This window comes from Hemiscyllium ocellatum, chromosome 5 (assembly GCF_020745735.1).
Source record: "Hemiscyllium ocellatum isolate sHemOce1 chromosome 5, sHemOce1.pat.X.cur, whole genome shotgun sequence".
Lineage (NCBI taxonomy): Eukaryota > Metazoa > Chordata > Chondrichthyes > Orectolobiformes > Hemiscylliidae > Hemiscyllium > Hemiscyllium ocellatum.
Window position 1 is genome coordinate 33,433,602 of NC_083405.1, and position 20,774 is coordinate 33,454,375.

At 39.1% G+C, this 20,774-nt stretch overlaps 1 protein-coding gene across 4 annotated transcripts in view; it reads left to right on the forward strand.

Annotated features, from left to right (window-relative positions):
- Window positions 1–20,774, forward strand: part of LOC132815652 (sodium bicarbonate cotransporter 3-like) — a 157,842-nt gene that overhangs the window by 30,820 nt on the left and 106,248 nt on the right. The window lies entirely within an intron of this gene.

Consider the following 20,774-nt stretch of genomic DNA (forward strand, 5'->3'; position numbering starts at 1 on the left):
ATTCATGTTGCTTGTTGTCTGCGTGTGTGGCTACTAGGGATAGCTGGTCGTGTCGTTTCGTGGCTAGTTGGTGTTCATGGATGCGGATTGTTAGCTGTCTTCCTGTTTGTCCTATATAGTGTTTTGTGCAGTCCTTGCATGGTATTTTATAAACTACATTAGTTTTGCTCATGTTGGGTATTGGCTCCTTTGTTCTAGTAAGTTGTTGGTTTGTGTGCCGTTATGAGTCCTAAGGGTCGCATAGTCTGGCTGTCAGTTCTGAAACGCTCCTGATGTATGGTAGTGTGGCTAGTCCTTTTGGTTGTGGCATGTCCTCGTTCCGTGGTCTATCTCTTAGGCATCTGTTGATAAAGTTGCGCCGGTATCCGTTTTTGGCGAATACCTTGTATAGGTGTTCCTCTTCCTCTCTTCGCAGTTCTGGTGTACTGCAGTGTGTTGTAGCTCTTTTGAATAGTGTCCTGATGCAGCTTCGTTTGTGTGTTGGGGTGGTTACTTTCATAGTTTAGGACTTGGTCTGTGTGTGTTGTTTTCCTGTGTACCCTTGTGAATTCTCTGTTCGGTGTTCTCTGTACTATCACGTCTAGGAATGGGAGTTGGCTATCCTTTTCTACTTCTCTCGTGAATCGGATTCCTGTGAGTGTGGCGTTGATGATCCGGTGTGTTTTTTCTATTTCCGTGTTTTTGATGATAACGAACGTGTCATCGACATATCTGACCCAGAGTTTGGGTTGAATTTGTGGTAGGGCTGTTTGTTCTAACCTTTGCATAACTGCCTCTGCTATGAGTCCCAAGATTGGTGATCCCATGGGTGTTCTGTTGATTTGTTCGTATATCTGATTGTTGAATATAAAGTGTGTAGTGAGGCACAAGTCCAGTAGTTTAAGTATGCCGTCTTTGTTGATAGGTTCCGCCTCCTGTTTTCTGTTCTTTATGTCCAGTAGGTTGGCTATTGTTTCTCTGGCTAGGGTTTTGTCAATTGAAGTGAACAGTGCTGTCACGTCGAATGAGATCATGGTTTCTTCTTTGTATATGTGTGTATTCTTGATGGCGTCCAAGAATTCCTGTGTTGATTGTATGGAGTGTTGGATCCGCTGACCAGGTGTTTTCAGTTTCTGTTGTAGTTCTTTGGCCAGTTTGTATGCTGGTGTCCCTGGTAGTGATACTATGGGTCTGAGTGGGATGTCTGGTTTGTGTACTTTGGGTAGTCCATAGAATCTGGGGGTGTTGTTGCTTTCCGGTTTCATTCTTCGTAGGTCCGCTTTGGTTATCTGTCCGTTTTTTTTTGTAGATTCCTTGGTGTGTTATTTATTCTATTGGTGAGTTGTGGTGTGGGGTCGGAATCCTTCATTTGGTAGGTGTTAGTGTCTGCTAGTAGGTCTTGTGCTTTTTTGATGTAATCTGATTTATCTAGGATGACAGTCATTCTGCCTTTATCTACTGGTAGTATGATTATGTTCTTATCATTGCTTAGTGCTTTCAGTGCTTCCCTCTCCTTGGTGTTGAGGTTATGTGTTTATAAAATACCATGCAAGGACTGCACAAAACACTATATAGGACAAACAGGAAGACAGCTAACAATCCGCATCCATGAACACCAACTAGCCACGAAACGACACGACCAGCTATCCCTAGTAGCCACACACGCAAACAACAAGCAACATGAATTCGACTGGGAAAACACTACTATCATAGGGCAAGCCAGACAGAGAACAGCCATGGAATTCCTAGAGGCATGGCATTCATCCACAAACTCCATCAACAAACACATCGACCTGGACCCAATATACCAACCACTACAGCGGACAGCTGAAACTGACACCCGGAAGTGGCAAGGACAGACCACTATAAATACCGGAAGAAACATCAAAGAAGCGCTTCGCAGGAGGCTCCACAGCACTGATGATGTCTCCTAGCCAGGGGACGAAACGTTTGCAACTAAAACTTCCAGCTCGGCGAACAGAACCACTACAACAAGCACCCGAGCTACAAATCTTCGCACAAACTTTGAATTCCTACTGATTTTTGTGTTAGCCAATCATTAAACAATGCCAGTATATTACCTCCTATCCCATGTGCTTTAATCTCCCTAACCAACCATGTAAAGGGGACTTAATCAAAAGCCTGCTGAGAATCTAAGTGAACTACAGACATCGGCACACCTTTCATCAATTTTGTTACTAACACCTTCCAGAAAATCTGAGTTCGACAAACGTGATTTCTGATTCACATGTCTATGCTGACTGCTAAATCAGACCGTTATAAATCAAGTGTATAGTTATCCCATCCTTTTGTAAGAGATTCTCTCAATACCCTGCTCCTGATGTAAGTCTAACAGGTTTGTAGTCCCATTTTTTTCCTCGCTCTCTTGCGCGCGTGCTCTAGCTTTCACGCTCCCTCTATAGTGAAGTGACGTTTGCTATCTTCCAGCCTGCAGGCATCATTCTAGAATCGATGATATTTAGGAAAGTTTTCACCAATGCATTGACTGTCTCCTCAGCTGCCATCTTCAACTAACTGGGTTGAATAGCATCAGATCATAGGGATTAACAGCATTCAATGCCATTTAATTTCTCCAGTATAATCCTCTTACTGATGCTTGTTTCTTTCAACTCATTTTTCTCGAGCCACTTTATCCTTCTAGGAGGTTTCTTTTATCTTACTGAAAAGAAAGTAATTGTTGAGCTTTCTGACTTATCTATTTGCCATTACAAATTCTTCTTTAATGGACCTACATATGTAGTAGCCAAAGTTGTTTGTTTTTCACTTTTTTTTGGTTTTTAAGAGTTTGTTTTTGTTTTTCCAATGCTGCATTCTTCCATTCCTTTTTCCATATTAGTTTCTTGGTCCTCCTACAAACTTGCCAATCCTCAGAATTTAAAGCATAGAACATAGAGCTGAACAGCACAGGAACAGGGCTTTTGGCCTACAATGTTGTCAAACATTTTGCCAAATTAAACTAACCCCTTCTGTCTGCCCTTGATCCATATCCCTCCATTCTTGCATGTTCATGTGCTGATTTAAATGTCCCTTAAATGACCCTATCGTCTCTGCATCCATCACCACCACCTGTGGCATTTTCATTTCAGGCAACTTTATAGGCCCCTCTTAATTTTACACAATCTTGAATTTCCTTATTAGGCCATAATCTTCTTTGAATTTTTGCACCTTGAATATATATTTGTTGTAAGTCATATAATAGTTCTTTAAAGACTGTCTATTGCTTATAAACAGTCATGCCTTTTAATACGTTTTTCCAATCCACCTCTGTTAATTTGTGCCTCTACTTTCATACTTGCCCTTATTCAAATTTAACACTCTTACTTCAAAATGAACTGCTTAACTTTCAAACACAATTAAAATTATAATCATGCTGTGGTCACTCCTCCATGAATGTCCTTGCACAAGTTTGTTAATTAGTCCTTTTTTCATTAAATAATGAGATCTAAAATAACACATCCTATTGTTGGACCCTCAACATACTGGTCTAGAAAACCATCCCTAACAAACTCCAGAAACACATCTTTCACAGCTATAGTGTTTAAAATGTTTTGTCTGGACTGTGCAGATTGAAGTCACCCATGATAACTGTTGTCTGTGCTATATGCTTCTCATCTGATTTAATACCATGCCCCACACTATTATTTGACTTTTCAATAATCCCAATCAATGTCTGGTGCTCCTTGCTGTTTCTTAACTCCACTTAAACAGATTCCAAATGTTGCTCTTCCAATTTCTAGCATTCATCCCATCCCTTATCAGTGAACTCCATCCCCTCTTCTTCCCTGTGTCTCCTTCATAAATTTTGAATACTCTTCAATGTTCAGTTTCCAGTCCTGGTCATCATGAAACCATATTTCTGCAGTGACAACCTAATCACATGCAGGTATCTCTACTGTGCCTTTTAAATGATCTGCCTTCTTGCTGTTGCTGCGTGGTTTCTAATAGAACGTTCTTTTCGTCTTTTTGACATCTTTTGCTTTTGATGCATACTTAATACAGTAGCGCCTCGACATACGAACAAATCGGTTTACGAACAGGATTGTATGTAAAACTTTGCTTCGACGTACATAACGAAATTCAAGGGATGAATGCAAAAAGCCCATGTGCGACCACGTGGTTTGATTGTTCTGCTTTGCTACGCACTTGTTGAACGCAAAAGCTCACGTGATCTCATTCAGTTCGTCTTTGGCGCGTGCGCTGTGAACAGCGTTCACTGCTCCGTCCAAGCATTCTTACGCTATCTGAACAATGGGAAACATTGATTCAGTTCGCGAACTGGGTCCTGGAACAGATTAAGTTCATAAGTTGAGGTACTACTGTACTTGACTTTGCTTCTCCTGTCTTCTGGTTAGTGTAGCTTTTTTAAACATCCTGTTATCAACTTTATTTCCTTCCAATTTAGATTACCACGGATTCCCAACCTCTGCCAAGCTAATTTAAACTCTTCCCCAACAGTACAAACAAATTTTCCTGTCAGGATATCAGTCCCATTGCCATTTAAGGTGTGACCTGTCCAGTTTGTACAGCTTGTAACTGCCCTAGATCCACTCCCAATTCCTCAGAAACCTGATGTCTCCCTCATATACTAGTTCTCCAACTGTGCATTCAAATAATCAGCCATGTTTTTGTGCTTACTGGTATGTGGCATAGGGAATGATTCTGAGATTATTGCTTTTTACTTCCTCATTCCCTGAAATCTGCCTTTAGGCTCTCATCTGTCTTCCTACCTATGTCATTGGTACTAATGTGGATCAAGACATCTGACTGATCTCCCTTTCCTGGAATAATGTCCTGTACTTGGTTCATGGCATCCTTGACCCTGGCACCAGGAAAGCAAACCACCATAACGGAGTCATGTTTATTGCTACAGAATGCAGTCTAAACAAACTTAGATCCATCCCTCTCAACCATACCCAAGCAAGGAATTGTGGTTAGAGAAAGGCAAGAAGTATGCTTGGCATTACTATTGTGGAAGAGCTCAAATTACAAGTAAAAATGCTATGATCATACTTAATTACTAAAAGTAATGCTATACAAGGATGTTAAGTTTTCATACACCATTATTAACTCCTTGCAAGTATTGTTTCAATGTTATCTTGAGCGTCTTATTTTCCAATTTAAAATGATCTCTTTTAGTTGAATTTTCTGCTTTTGGAACTTGTTACCCAAGACTAAAGTATAATTGTATGTTGATGTTTGTATTAACAAATGTTCCTGCTGCCAAATTGCAGAATGGCTTGAAGTAACCATAAAATCCAAAAGTTTGATTTATTTTAAATCCAGTTGTAAAAAAATTCTCTGCTTTTGATGTTTTCCTCACAAGATTCACACCAACTAGATTGTAGTGGAGGAGAACATGTTTGAATGCAACTAAAACAAAATCAAATCACTGTGACACTTTTAGGTCTGATGTTTGTTTTAGAAATATGCATTTGTTATTCATTTAGAACATATTATGTAGACAGTAATTTTTTTAGATTTTGACATTAATCTTGTTTCCAGTTTTTTTTTAAACACTATGACCGTTTCATGATGTGGTGAAACATTTTTTTTAACTGTTGAAGCTAACAAACTCAACCATCTTTATTCTTAACACTCTTTGCATAGCACAAGAGTTATATCTGAACCTGTTTCTTTCTCTTACATGTTGGAGGAGAATGATAAACATGGAATTTTAAGTTACATCTAACTATTTGCTCAAATTATGTAACTTGAGTTATTTTTTAACATCTACTATAACATCCATTAGCAGATGCTTCCCACAAATTTGGGTACTATTTGAATAAACTTGAGACTCCACATAGCTTTCAATGCAGAACACATCAATTAAACTAGCTGGTATAGTTGAAATCACTCCAATCTATATCCTGAATGAAACAGCCAGTACATGTGGGTAATATAGGCGGTCTTATGGCTAGACATCCGTTTAAACTGAAATAAATTAGCTGAAGGGTTACCAATTAGTTAGATTTTATCTTTTATACCCCTCTTCCTTATCGTCCCTTTTCCTGTGTATCTCTGTCTTTGTGACTCTGCATCATATGGAAAAAGATTTTGATTTGCTTTCTTGTTTTGGAATGTAGGCATGTTGCCAAAATGAGTAGTAATTTATCTGACACAAACAATTCTATTGATGTATAAGGAGACAATTTTGCCTGCAACAGAACTACTCTGCAATACTAGCTGAAGTAGGAGTAAATCCTTGGTTATATATAACCTTTTGAGGATTAACATGGACACAGATGGATTGCTACATGTTGTTTGAATTTAATCCTGAATTGTAGTACTGCAAAATATGAAATTTTGAGACCTTAGAGAAGATTTGTGCCTCAAGTTGCGGATGGGATCGTTGGTTTGCTCACTGAGCTGTTGTTTGTTTTCAGATGTATTGCCAGCAAGCTTGATAACCTCATCTGTGAGTCTCTAAAGTGTTGGTATTCTATCCCGCTTGCTATTTACGTGTCTTGGTTTGTTGTGGTGGATGATGTAATTTCCAGCTGTTTTCTGAGAGGTTTGTAAATGGGGTCCAAATCTATACATTTGTTCAAGGCATTCAAACCGGAATTCCAGGCCTCTAGGAATTCCTGTGCGTGTATTTGTTCGGCCTGTCCCAGGATAGATGCATTGTTCCTGTCAAACTAGTGTCCACCTTCGCCTGTGTATGGATACCAGTGGTAGTTGGTCATATCTGTTGGTGTTCATGTATCCTGGTGCCGCGTATCCTGCCGGTTTGTCCAACGTAATTTTTGTTGCAGTCCTTGCAGGGTATTCTGTATATTATGTTCTGCTGGTTGTGGGTATGGGGTTCTTTTAAATTTGTCAGTAGATGTTTTTAGTGTGGTAGTAGGTTTAAAGATTACTGTTAGAAATTCTAAAAGAGAAATACATAACCTAGCAAAGTCCAATTCCTATGTTGGGTTGTAAACTTCTTGAAAGTAATAATTGTCCAATTAAAGTATTGTATATTTACTAACTATTGTCCTGAAACAATAGTTTCTAACATTAGTTTGCTAATTAAAAAAATTCTAAAATATAATAACCTTAATTTTCATTATTAGTATAGCTCACCAATTGCTAGATTTTCATCCATGTTTTCTCTCCTCTTTGTCTCTGTGACATCCTGATCTCTCCTGTTTCTGACCTCTTGCATGACCGCCAATGGTAGAGTAATTTAGAATCAATGTCATCAGGACCCTGAACTCTGGAATTGCTTCATTTAAGTATCTTTACCCCTCATTCGCCCTTTTGGGTTACTACTTAAAACTTAACTCTTCGGCCAAGCTCTTTGTCACCTGCCTAAATCCATAAGAAATAAGAACCGACATAGGCTGTTCAGCCCTTAAGTTTGTTCCACCATTCAATAGGGTCATGGCATTTCTAGTATTCCTCTTGTCCACTTTCCTTTGTTTTCTCCTTAGATTCTTGTCTGTAGTGGAATCATCTGTCTCAACCTTTTAGATATGCACAAGAACTCTGGCTCAACAGCTCTTTTTTTTTGGCAAGGAGTTTCAAAGACACTTTTTAAGATTGAGAAAGAACGTTCAAACGTTTGTCCCTTTGTTCTGAGAACAGGCTGTCGGGTCCTAGACTCTCATGAGGACAAACATCCTTTCAGCATTTACCCTGTCAAGTCCCTTAAGATTCCTATGTACTTCAATGAGGTTACCCCTCATTCTTTTAAACTCCAGTGAGTAGAGTCCAACCTGTTTAGCCTCTGCTCTTAGGACAATTCTTTCATACCAGGAATCATTTTAGTGAACCTTCTGTGAACTGATCTAAAGGAAAGATAAAATGCTATCTTTCCTTTAGATCAGTGGGCCAAAACTGACAATGCTCAAGGTATGGTCTCATCAGCACCTTGTACGGTTGCAGTAAAACTTCCCTTCTCTTCTACTCCAGCCCACTTGAAATAAGGGCCAACATTTTCATTACTCATCTTGATTACCTTCATTATTCATTCATAGGATGTGACCATTATTGGCTAGGCCAGCATTTATTGCTCTTCCTTAATTGTCCAGAGGCAGTGTCTCTTGTGGACCAGACCAGGTAGGAGTGCCAGTTTCCTTCCCAAGCAGACATTAGATGGGGGTTTTTTCTGACAATTGGCTACTGTTTTATGGTTATCCTTCGATCATCTTAAGTCCAGATTATCTTTTTAAATTGTATTTAGATTCAACCATCTGCCACGGTAGGATTTCAACCTTGGTTTCCCAGAACAATACCTGATAATATCACTAGACGATCACCTACCTGTTGTCTCTTCTAATGTGTGCTGTGAATCGTCTTAAATGTGCCCTCTGGTAATTTACTCTTCTCTCGGTGGAAATGGATTCTCCTTATACAAACTGTCCTTTTTTTAAAATTACCCTTAAACTGAGAGGAATAACAGTTTCCTCACTCTGCTTTTGATGATTAAGGAAGGTACCAGTATATTGATATGCAGTGATATCGTCATAAATGGAAATATATTTGCAATGGAGCATGGTGTAGAATCAGTTTGGGTGGAAATAAGAAATAGCAAGGAAATGAAGTTGTAGAGCCGTATAACATGGAAACAGCTTCTTCGGTCCAACAAGTTCACTATGTTCGTGAACTAAACTACTCCCATCTGCCTGCATTTAGCCCATATCCCTCTAAAACTTTTCTCATCCTGAAAGATGTTCCCAGGGTTGGAGGATTTATATGGAGAGCTGATTAGACTGTTTACCTTAAGGTGTCAGGCTGAGGGGTGACCTTAGAGGATTATAAAATCATGAGGGCCATGGATAGGGTGAATGTCCAAGGTCTTTTCCCTTGGATAGTGGAGTCCAAAACTAGAGGGGAAAGATTTTAAAGGGACCTAAAGGGGCAACTTTTTCATACAGTGGTTGGTGTATGCATGGAATGAACTGCCAGATGAAGTGGTGGAGGCTGGTTCAATGACAACATTTTAAAAGTCTTCTGGATGGATATATGAATAGGATGTAGTTAAAGGGATATGGACTCAATGCTGGCAAATGGAGCTAGATTAATTTGTGACATCTGGTTAGCTTGGATGAGTTGAACCGCTTCTGTTTTCGTGCTGTAAACCTCTATAAATCTATCCAAATGTCTTTTAAATGTTGTAACTGTACCTGCATCCACTACTTTCTTTGGCAGTTCATTCCATACACAAACCACTCATGTAAAACAAGTTGCCTTTGTCCTCCTTTTAAATCTTCTTTCACTTTAAAAATATGCCCCCTAGTTTTGAACTTCCCCACCTGCAGGAAAAGGCCCTTGTCATTCACCTTATCTATGCTCCTCATGATTTTATAAACCTCAGGGAGGTTGAGAGTGACCTCATTATGCTCCAGTGAAAAAATCCCAGTCCAGTTTTATGTCTCAAACCCTTCATTCTTGGCAACATTCTAATAAATCGTTTCTGCACTCTCTCTCTCGAGTTTAATAACACCCTTCATATAATGGGATGACCAGGACTGTACACAGTACTCCAGAGCAATCCTGCACAACTTCAACATGACATTCCAATTCCCATACTCAAAAAAAGTCCAAGCAATGAAGGCAAGTGTGCTAAATGCCAACTTAACCACCCTGTCTACCTGTGATGCAGTTTTCAAAGAATAATGTTCCTGAATCAGATCTCTCTGTTCTACAGTACTACAGTACTAACTGTATATGGCCTCTCCTTGTTTGCGTTGTGTAAATGCAACACCTCACGTTTGTCCAAATTAAACTCCATCTGCCACCACTCAGACCATTGACCCAATTGATACAAAGATTTCTTTGTTATCTCCATCATCTTTACTGTTCACTATAGCACCAATATTGGTGTCATCTGCAAATCTACCTCTATGCCTCCTGTATTCTCATCCAAATCATTTTATATATAAATGACAGTACTGATCCCTTTGGAACACTGCTGGTTATAGTCCTCCAGTCTGAAACACAACCCTCCACCATCCTCTGTCTCATTATCGATTTTTGTATCCAATTGGCAAGCTCACCCTGAATCCCATGTGATTTAAGTTTACTAATTAGTGGAACCTTGTCACAGGTTTTACTGAAGTCCACGTAAACAACATCTATCACTCTGCCTTCATAAATCTTTTTGGTTACTTCATTTTTAAAAAATGCAATCAAGTTTGAGAGACATGATTTTCCTCACGCAAAATCATGCTGACTATCCCTAATCAATCCTTAAAAGTTTAAGTATGCAGGTAACCTTCTTTAGTACCTTCACTCGATTCATGTCTCTACTTTTAAATTTTATTGAAAAAATAGACTTTTAAAATATTACAACAAATACAAAACAGTCCAATTCAAAACAATACAAAGAACACCAAAAAAGTTTAAAAAATCCAAACCGCACTTATGTACAAATGTATAAATACGTATATAAAAATATATAATTATTTATTAGTTTGTTGTTAGTTATAATTTATGATGCAGCTCAGCCAAACAAAACACTAACTCTTGAATATTGAGAGCATTAATTTTCACCTATTTATATATTTGCAGTTTCCCCTCTCTGGATATTCGACTTGTGAAGCAAATCGTTACGGCTATATAAAAGCCCTTATTAGTGTGACAGACAAGTCTGTGTCCAGGTATTCCAAAAAGGGCTGCCATGTCTTTATAGAAATTCTCAGTTTTGTTGTATACCGTACTTGAGAGAAAATCTAAGGGGATATGCTCCATAACCATCTTCCATCAACCCGACAGGCTCAGGGAAGTTTCAGATACCCAACCTAACAAGGTTAAGCTTTTTTTTTAATGCGCATCCCCTGGGACCCCACCAGGCAGGCCATATAGAAGAGAGATTGGGTCCTTCTCCACCCATAAACATAAACATAAAATCCCCTCCATTGCACCTGTCATAGCACTCCAGTACCTTTTTTGAAGTCTAAGAGTGCCCGTAACAATTTTACACTTGGAACTTTTGTGAAGATACCTCTGGCTTAAATTTTGACAAACAATCTGGGGCCAAGTGGAGAATCTTCAACTGTAAATTGGTATCTTTGTTGCGTTTCCCAAATATCCTTCCATGCCTCTGTAGAACCCTCAACGTCTAGCGCTCTCTCTCCCCCACACCCTGCAGAATTTGATCAAACGTAACTGAGGAGCCCCCCCTCCGCCAATGATATAGTGCCGACAGAAAGTGTATTCATAGCACTAAGCACCCTTCTTCCTATGTCGGATCTGTAGGGATCAAAGTGTAGTTTCTTTTAATAAAATCCCTTATTTGAAAAATTAACAAAAGAGATCCCTGTTAGCTCGTAATTCCATGCTAACTAATCAAAGGACATCATTGTGTCTCCCTCAAATAAATCATCCAGGCAAGAGATACCCTTAACTGCCCAATGTTTGAATCATGAATCTATTATTCCTGGTTGAAAACCTGGCATCCCCACTATAGGTCTAAGAGAAAATGTTTTGCCATTATAGCCTTCCCTCTGCTGAATTGCCCTCTGTGCTTTAATAGTATTGATAACTATTGGGTTATGGCAATATTCCTTAATTCTCCTCATTTTGTCCAAAAAAACAGTAAGCTAGTAAGGGAGTACCTTGTCTGAGAGGTAACCATATTGAAAGAGGGTCTCCACAAGCCCAATCACACTCTCATGTAGGCTAAAAGCGAGCTTAGTTGGTAGTTTTTAATGTCCAGGAGATCCACTCTCTTTCTTTCCCCCCCCCCCCCCCGAACTGAAAATCAGGGGAACATCCGTATAGGGAACCACAAACTGGGGAGAATATTCCTCTTAAGCGCCATTTGACCTAACCATGAGAGCGGAAGTGCCTCCTATCTTCGAAGGTCTTGTTTGATTTTTGAAGAAAAATTGAACAAAATTAGCTTTAAACAACTGATCAAGAACTGGAGTAAAGAATATGCTCAAATACATAAAACCTCCCTGTGACCACTTAAATGGGAATCAAAATTTGTCCTCCAGATCTAACACCTTCGTAAGACCACCTGTAGGCATAGCCTCTGATTTTTACAAAATTAATCTTGTATCCTGAAAAGATGCCAAACAAGCTGATGCATTGTATCAGGCGAGGCACTGAAACTGCTGGATTTGACAAAAAAATTAGGACATCGTCCATGTACAATGAAATTTTGTGTACATGCTTTCTTTATTTCCTGATTTACAGTTTGCCCTACAGTAAGGAAACTCTTGGGCATGGGGGCTTTAGATGACTCCCGCTCATCTGTGCGCTTTCCTATTGGTTGGATAGATTAACTATATACAGGGCACAGTAACATATTGCCACATGGATCTGGCTGTGTAAATTCTCAATATGATATTGGACCCAAAGTCAAAGAAACATGCTCTTGAGCTGAATAATCATTATTGTTTCATATTAATTGTCATTTGGAAGAAATTTAGCAGATTGCAAAATTTGTTGGGGGGAAAGAAGGTTTCAATAGCTGTCAAAGGTGGATTGGCCATATTACAAAACAGACCAAGTCTTGAAAGCTTGACAGCTACTGAAGCCTAAATCTGATCACCTTTTAAAAGACAAGTTCTATTTTGTAAACTGGTACTGTCACAGTGCTAAAGTAAGAACTGATCAAGCATTCCAAAACTGAGGTACTGTGGCATCACCTGTAGAGGAGTTGTATACCTCCACAATCTGCAACTCAGACCAACAGTTGCTCTTTTTTTTAAAACATCAAGACTGATCACATCCTAATTCAATGCAGAATATAGAAGGGCATTCCAGGTTAATTGGAGACATGGAGGAATTCAAGATGGCGGCGATCTAGGAAGATCGCATTGCAGAGCTCCGCACCGCATCTGGAAACAAGGCCTGGCAATTATAGAACCATAGAACCGCTATAGTGTGGAAGACAGTTTTTGGCCCATCAAGTCTCCCCTCCGAAGAGCATCCCTATCCAGACCCAGTCCCCAATGGTATCCCTGTAAGCCCACATTTACCATTGCTAATTCACCTACCCTACACATTCCTGAACTCTGAACATTTTCAGCATAGCCAATTCATCTAACCCACATTTCCAGTGGGAGGAAATGAAGAACCTGGGAAAAAAACCTATGCAGACATTGTGTCGAGTTTGTACATTCTACCAATCACTCAAGGCTGAATTTGAACGTGGGTCCCTGACATTGTGAGACCACAGTCGTCCTAATCACTGAGCCACTGCACCACCGAATTATAGTTTAAATCCTGCTGGATCTGTTGGTTAAAAGTCCTTGCAACCTTCCTGTCTGTAATCAGAATGATGTAGAAATTAGCACTTTATGAATCAATTCTATAAGTTCTTAGTTTCTGAAATGTCAAATGTGAACTAAATAGCTGTATAGCCTTTCATGCATAGATTTTTAAAAAATGAAGAAATGAATAAGCAATTTGCTTTTGTTGGTGGTGGTGATTTTAAATAGAAAGTTAAAAGGAGGTCACCTTAGTCTTACCAGACCATAGGCAGCTCTCTCATTAGGGAAAGAGAACAGATGGTGGTTTAACTTGAGGGTTAATATGCCTTGGGTGAGGGGAGAGATTGAGAAGGATTCTCAATTCATAACCTCAGCTGGCATGGGAGTTGAACCCATGCTGTTAGCATCATTGTGAATTGGAAACTAGTTATCCAGCCAACTGTGCTAATTGACCCCCATGGTTATTAATGCTAAAGATAAATCTAATAGAAAACAACATAAAATCTAACAAGATTGTGCTTAGTTGTCAACAATTAGTTTTTAGAGTTGCAGTTTGATTTCTACTATAAACTTTTGAGCACCATGATCTCACCTAATCCCTCAAAACTGAGTGTTTGAAACTGCTTTTCTCCCCTGGATCGTATCTGACTCCATAGATGGCTGTAAAAGATTCTATGGCACTAGTTTTAATGTGAAAACCTCTATTCTGGTCCATGTTTGCTTCTCAGCCAATTAAAACAGGTTATGCAAACAGTTGTCCTGCTTTTGTATGATCATGGTACCTAATGTTGTAACTAAGTGCACCTGTCAAAATACAAAACGTCAGATGTTGCAGGAAGTTTTGTGTCCAAAAAGATGATCGACATATTACACAATTGTCATAGCATCATAGAAATGTACAGCACAGAAACGTTTCCTTCGGTCCAACTCATCAATGGCGACCAGATATCCTAAGGGTAAAAAATGAGGTCTGCAGATGCTGGAGATCACAGCTGCAAATGTGTTGCTGGTCAAAGCACAGCAGGCCAGGCAGCATCTCAGGAATAGAGAATTCGACGTTTCGAGCATAAGCCCTTCATCAGGAATAGGTATCCTATTCCTTCACCAGATATCCTAACCCAATCTCGTCTCATTTACCAGCTCTTGGCCCATTTCCTTCTAAACCCTTCGTATTCATTCTCCACTTCCTCTGGCAGCTAATTCCATGCATGCATTGTCTGTGTGAAAAAGTTGTCCCTTCTATATCTTTCCCCTCTCTCCCTGAACCTATGTCCTCTGGTTCTGGACTTGCCCACCCCAGGGAAAAGACCTTATCTGTTTGTCCTATTCATGCCCCTCATGAAATTGTCCAGCTTTGTGTGAACATACTGTGGCACAATGGCAAGTACATAAACCAAATGCCCTAATTGGCTAATTTAGTCAAGCAGCCTGTTTGCTTGGCTATCGTAATAAGCGTATTACAGACTGTACCCCACCAGCTTCTACTTGCAAAACCCAACACAAACTGTGTATTGTTTAAATGTGGTTCTGTCATTGAGCAGCTCTTGCTGAGTAATCCTTTCTTGAAAGCTGAGTAACAACCAATTTAAATTAATCAGTCAAAATTGTTAATTTACCTCATTCATACTGATCACAAGCAACATACATTCATATGCAGGTATCCCATGCAATGCCAACAAAAGAACTATGTTCAGGCTTTGAACTACCTGGATCTTGGGGAAGCCTATTTGGTATGGCAGCAACTTGACCTGCTAACCAAGGTGTCAATCAGTATATTTTTCTTTCTCCTGTGGCATACGTTGTTTTGTGTTCTTTTGAAATGTGGCACCTTGTGTTTTTATTGAATGTTGGATGAAAACTTCAACTGCAATATCTCGCTTCTCAGCAATGTAGAAATTCAGTACTCCCAGTGCACATGAACGTTCTTTCCATATTCCTATGCAGCATTGCTTATTCACTGCAGTGTGACATTGAACAAACTGCACAGAAATAATCCTTTTGGTCCTGTCTAATTGCCATTAACAGTGTTGCTGCTGGAGGTAGATCTGCATCTGGAGCTATTTTGATAAGTATCTCTAGAAACTTGCCAGCCCAGAGAAAATAGCTGTCTCTCTACGCAAACTGATTTTCAAGTTTTTCATACAATTAATGTGATTTGGTAGAATCTTACTCCTTTAATCTGCTGTAACTTTATGACTCTGATTTAATCCTAAGTAATGAACGTTGCACAAATATAATTCAATAGGTTTAAGGTGAGAGGGGAAAAATTTAAAAGGGACCTAAGGTATGACTTCATGCAGAGAGTGGCGAGTGTATGGAATGAGCTACCAGAGGAAGTGGTGGAGTGTGATACAATTACAACATTTAAAAGGCATTTGGCTGGGTGCATGATGATAAATGGGTACAGCAAGGGTTTAGTGGGATATGGACCAAATGCTGGCAAATGGGACTAGATTGATTTAGGATATCCAGTTGGTATGGACGAGTTGGACTGAAGGGTCTGTTTCCGTTTTGTTTATATGGACTCTAAATCTGAAATTTGTTTGACCTCTGACCATGTCAGCATTTTTCCCTGTTCTCATTTTTAAAATAAAGGAACTGTTTCCTCAAAATACCAGACCACCCAAATTGCAGCTTAGTTTAATAGGATAACTAAGCAAAGTTTTATATTTCTAAATGAAATAATCTTTTCATGCATTCCATTTGAGAACTAGTGGAAACTTTGGATCTCAGTCTGATTAATGAAATATGGATTCAACTTATTTTTGGAAAATGCTGAATTGGGGTAGTCCTTTCTCGCTCTGATTCCACAGGGGGGCAAAAAATGTTTGCTGCATCCTTGCCAGAAGGAGGTTCTGCTTGTTTTGATTCCTCTTAACTGAGAAGCTCTTTGTGTCTCTGCTGCGTGCTATTTTGATTTCAGGTGACAGGTTGATTAACAGTATCCCAGTGTGGGCATACTCTACTGCATCATCCTGCAGTTGTTTGAGTTTTTTTTATATTAACTTGTTCTCTTGGCCATTCATCATCTTCATTTGTGTTGATTTGTTTCTTTCTATCTCTCTAATAGTTCTGTTTTGTGCCTTTAGAGCACCACCAAGTGACTGAATATTTCAGGCATGTTCTGGAGCACCTAATTTTTCTCTTTAAGGGCCACAAAATAATTAGAGAGAAGGTCGTTTTGACCAATATTTGTTCATTTCATAAGATATAATATATGCAGCACTCTTGTATGTGGATTTTAAAATCGTTCCTAAACTTGTCTTTTACCACTTCAACTGAATTTATTTTGTACCTACTAAAATTTTGATTTTTAACTAATGTCTTACATTTGCGTTTCCTACTTGCTTGTATACCAGTAAGATCATCTGGCTCCTTCTTTTAAAGCTTGATAAGTTCCTTTTCTTATTATTCATATTTTGGCATTAGGGAATCAGCTTTACACTTAAGTTTAACCTCAGTGCTTGATACAGTTTTTTTTCTTGCTGGAGATAATTCTAATAAAGGCTGAGATACTTAAGATGGAAAAAGTGATTTTTCCTTGGCTTTTTTTAAAACATAGAATGTGGGAGTTGTTGGATAGGCCAGCATTTATTGTCCATCCCTAATTGCCCTGGAAAAAGTAGTGGTGAATTGCCTTTGTGAATTGCTATACCCCAGGAACTGTCTTAGTGCTATTAGGCAGGAAATTCCAAAATTTTAACCCAGCATGCAACTCCCCTTAGAAGTAAGGAATAAGGAATTTTTAAAAAACATTTTGTATGATGTATTTCACTTGATGAACAGCTAAAGCGGTTTATTTGGGAACCAAAGTGAAATAGTTGGGTTTAGTGGCTGCATGTACAATTAGATAAATTTCTCTTTCAAAAATGAGAAAAATGTCCTCTGATCTGCCTGACCTCTCTAAACATTTCTGCCCATAGAAATTAATCTATCCTTATTATCAACACCTTGAGCATATAGTCTTTTGTAGTACTTTTCTGTTTTTAGATCACCTCTGCCCCACTTCACGGTCTCCTTCACCATTCTTGTTTATCTCCTTTTTAATAAAAAAAAATTTCCTTCTGCAGCTGTCTTTTTTGATGAAAAGATTTCCCCACCTTAATCACTTATCAACTGTAATTTTCAATCTGTGTAGGCTTTGATCATCCTGTGCAGTCACAATAACTGTGCAACAGTAAGTTTAACTATTCCCACATTCCATCTTTGATTCTCTTCATTGACTCCTCCTATCTTGATCATTTCCCCCTCACGTATCCCAATCTTTACTTTGTCCAAAACCCACATATCGATTGGAATTGAGGATGCAGACGTTACCCTGAAGTTATACAGAACAGTTGTTGGACCTCACTTGGAGTACTTTGAGTAGATCTTGGCACTTCACCTTAGGAACGATATATTGGCCTTGGAGAGAGTACAATGTGGGTCAACAAGAATGATACTGGACTCCAGGAATTGAGGATGTCTTACATAAATTTAGGCCTGTTTTCTCTAAAATTTAAAGGTTAATGGGTAATCTGATTGAAATCTTCAATTTGATAATAAGAAAAGACTAGGTAGATAAATAAGCTATTTCCATTAGTTGAGAATTCTAGAGCTAGGTGATATAGTTTGTGAATTAAATTAGATTCTCTAACAGTATGGAAACGACAAGTTGACGCTGCACCAACCCTCCGAAGAGTAACCCACCCAGACCCATTCCCCTACCATACGCTTACCTCCAAATAATGCACCTAACGCTGAACAATTTAGTGTGGCCAATTCACCTGGCCTGCACATGTTTGGATTGTGGGAGGAAACTGGAGCACCCAGAGGAAACCCACACAGATACTGGGAGAATGTGCAAACTCCACATAGTCGCCCAAGGCGGGAATTGAACCCGGATCTGTGGCGCTGTGAGACAGCAGTGCTAGCCACTGAACCACTGTGCTGCCCAGCTAGACTGTTCAGAAGACATATTAGGAAACACTTTTTCATAGAGTAAAAAGTGAGGTCTGCAGATGCTGGAGATCAGAGCTGAAAATGTGTTGCTGATTAAAGCACAGCAGGTTAGGCAGCATCCAAGGAACAGGAAATTCGATGTTTCCGGCCAGAGTCCTTCATCAGGAATGAGGGCTCTCCTTCATTCCTGATGAAGGGCTCTGGCCCGAAACATCGAATTTCCTGTTCCTTGGATGCTGCCTAACCTGCTGTGCTTTAACCAGCAACACATTTTCAACACTTTTTCATATGCAGGGTGGCAGAGATTTGAAACTGTTTTCAACAAATGGCAGTGGATACCATGATCAGTTTATTTTAAATCTGAGATAAAGTTTCATTAAGCAAAGGTATTAAGGGATATAAGCCAAAGGCAGGCGTATGGGTTTAGGCTACAGATCGTGGAATAGGTTTGAGTTGAATGGCCTGCCTGTGTGTCTATATTCCTGTGTTAAAACCAAATCCACAATCTTGTGCTTATATTTCAGTGATAGACGGCCACATTAAATTTTATGAAAAAATGTACCATGAAGCAGGTTTCAGTCTAGGATTTGACTTGTCAAGTAGTAACACACAAAGAAGAGCTAACTAGGAAAGGGAGGGATCAATACCTGGTTTAGAGTGTGGACATAAGCTGTCCGGCACCAAAGTGCAAGCGTTCTAGTCTCGATGCGTTCTTAACTAGGTTTGAATGTCCTCTAGAAACATGTCATCTTTGTTTGAGACAAGTGACTTTGTTGCCTGCTGCAAAATCCTGGCAAATAATGTCATCCAGTGACTACTTTGGAAAACTAGTATATCTCTCTTCATTATGTAAGTTCCCTTGAGGGCCTTTACTTCGATAGAACACTGCACCAAATACTTGTTCCGTGTCCTTTTTTGGTATTCTATTTGGATGGAATTTGGAATATGTGTTACAGCTAAAATCCCCTCTTCTGTGATTCAACTTGTGTCAGTTATTGCCTTTCAAAATGAAATATTCACAATATACTGTATGTAGTAACCTCTTCCTTCTGATAGTACAGTGCAATTGATTAATCTCGTACATTTGACGCAATGTGCCTACATTGCTGAGGCAAATTAGACATCAATGCCTTGCAATTTTTATTAAAACTAAACATGGATAATTTTTGCTTCCTGAAGAGAATCTTGTACCTGTATGTATTACAAAATGAAAAAAGTAAATGTAAAGTCATCATAGTTCTACCAAGTCATAGACTGCTGTCTCATTAGAGAAGGATGACTGGTGATAGTTTAACCTGAGGATCACCGCACCACATTCAAAAGATGAGCCGTTAGTGGTAGTGTGAGCCACTGCAGGAACTGAACACACATTGCTCGCATCATTCTGCATCAAAAACCAGCTGTCCCATCAACTGGCTGCCAATCATACACTTAACTGAATATTTGCTTGATCCTTTGTATTAGCATGAAACCGTTCTCTTAAATGTGATGATTAAAAATGTGCACTAATTTCCTGCAAAAAGCTTGCCTGATGGTTTTTGACTGAAATGGCAGTATGTTCCTCATAATTAGTCTATTTTCAGGAAGAAAAGAAGCTCCTCTTATTTCAAATATTAATTGGTATAGTTTTCATATTGCATTTATGTGGAATATAATTTTTTAAAAAACTGGTTGTTAGGTTGTGCTTGATTCCTAATCTTGAAGGTACCAGGTAATAGTTGTAGTTTTTACAAATGTGTTCATGGAATATAGACATCAGTTGGCTTAGCCAGCAGTATTTTTTTGTCCCTAAATGCCCAGATGGTGATTGAGTTAACTTAATTGCTGTGTGCCTGGAGACACATAGGTCAGACCAACTAAATATGGCAGGTTTACTTCCCAAAAGGATATTAGTGAGCCATTAGTGTTTTCACAAGATATGGCCACATGACGTTGCATAAGAACTGGCGGATGCTGTAAATCAGAAATAAAAACAGAAGTCGCTGGAAAGGTTGAGCAGGACTGGCAGCATCTGTGCAGAGAAATGTTAACGTTTCGGATCTAGTGACCCTTCCTCAGTTCACAGGACTCAAAACGTCAACTCTGATTTGCCCTTCACTGATGCCGGAAAAGCTCAGCAAGTCTGACAGCAACTTCTGTGACAGTGTTGCATGTTTCTTCTACTTAACAGTAGATTGCAAAGTGATTTCTGGTTGAAGGAAACTTTGAGATTGCTTCTTATAAATAAGTTGTAAGAGACATTTATTTTGTAACTGGGAATAAGAATTATAATTTTATCCTCCTCACTTCCAACATTTCGTGGTGCATTTTTCATTGAAATGTCTCCACTAATTAGAGTTCACTTGCCAACCAAAAGATCTCTGTTCACGCCCACCCTTGAACTGATAGTCTTGTGAATTGTCCTTATTTCATTGCAACTAACCAACATGAAATATTTTTTGTAAGTGCAGGTAATGGAAGCAAAATTGACACAATTTTACATTTATGCACTGTTTATTTCCTGACATGGAAGCAAAAATCTCTAGACAAGGATCTTTTAAAATGTATCTTCGGAATTCTGTCTCACTGTGTGCGGATGCTAATGAAAGATGAGTGGTATTGCAGAGCTTCTCTGACAAAAATAAGCCCTTGATGCCAAGGATAATTCTGAGATGGTTACCTTTCTCTGGGATGAACCCT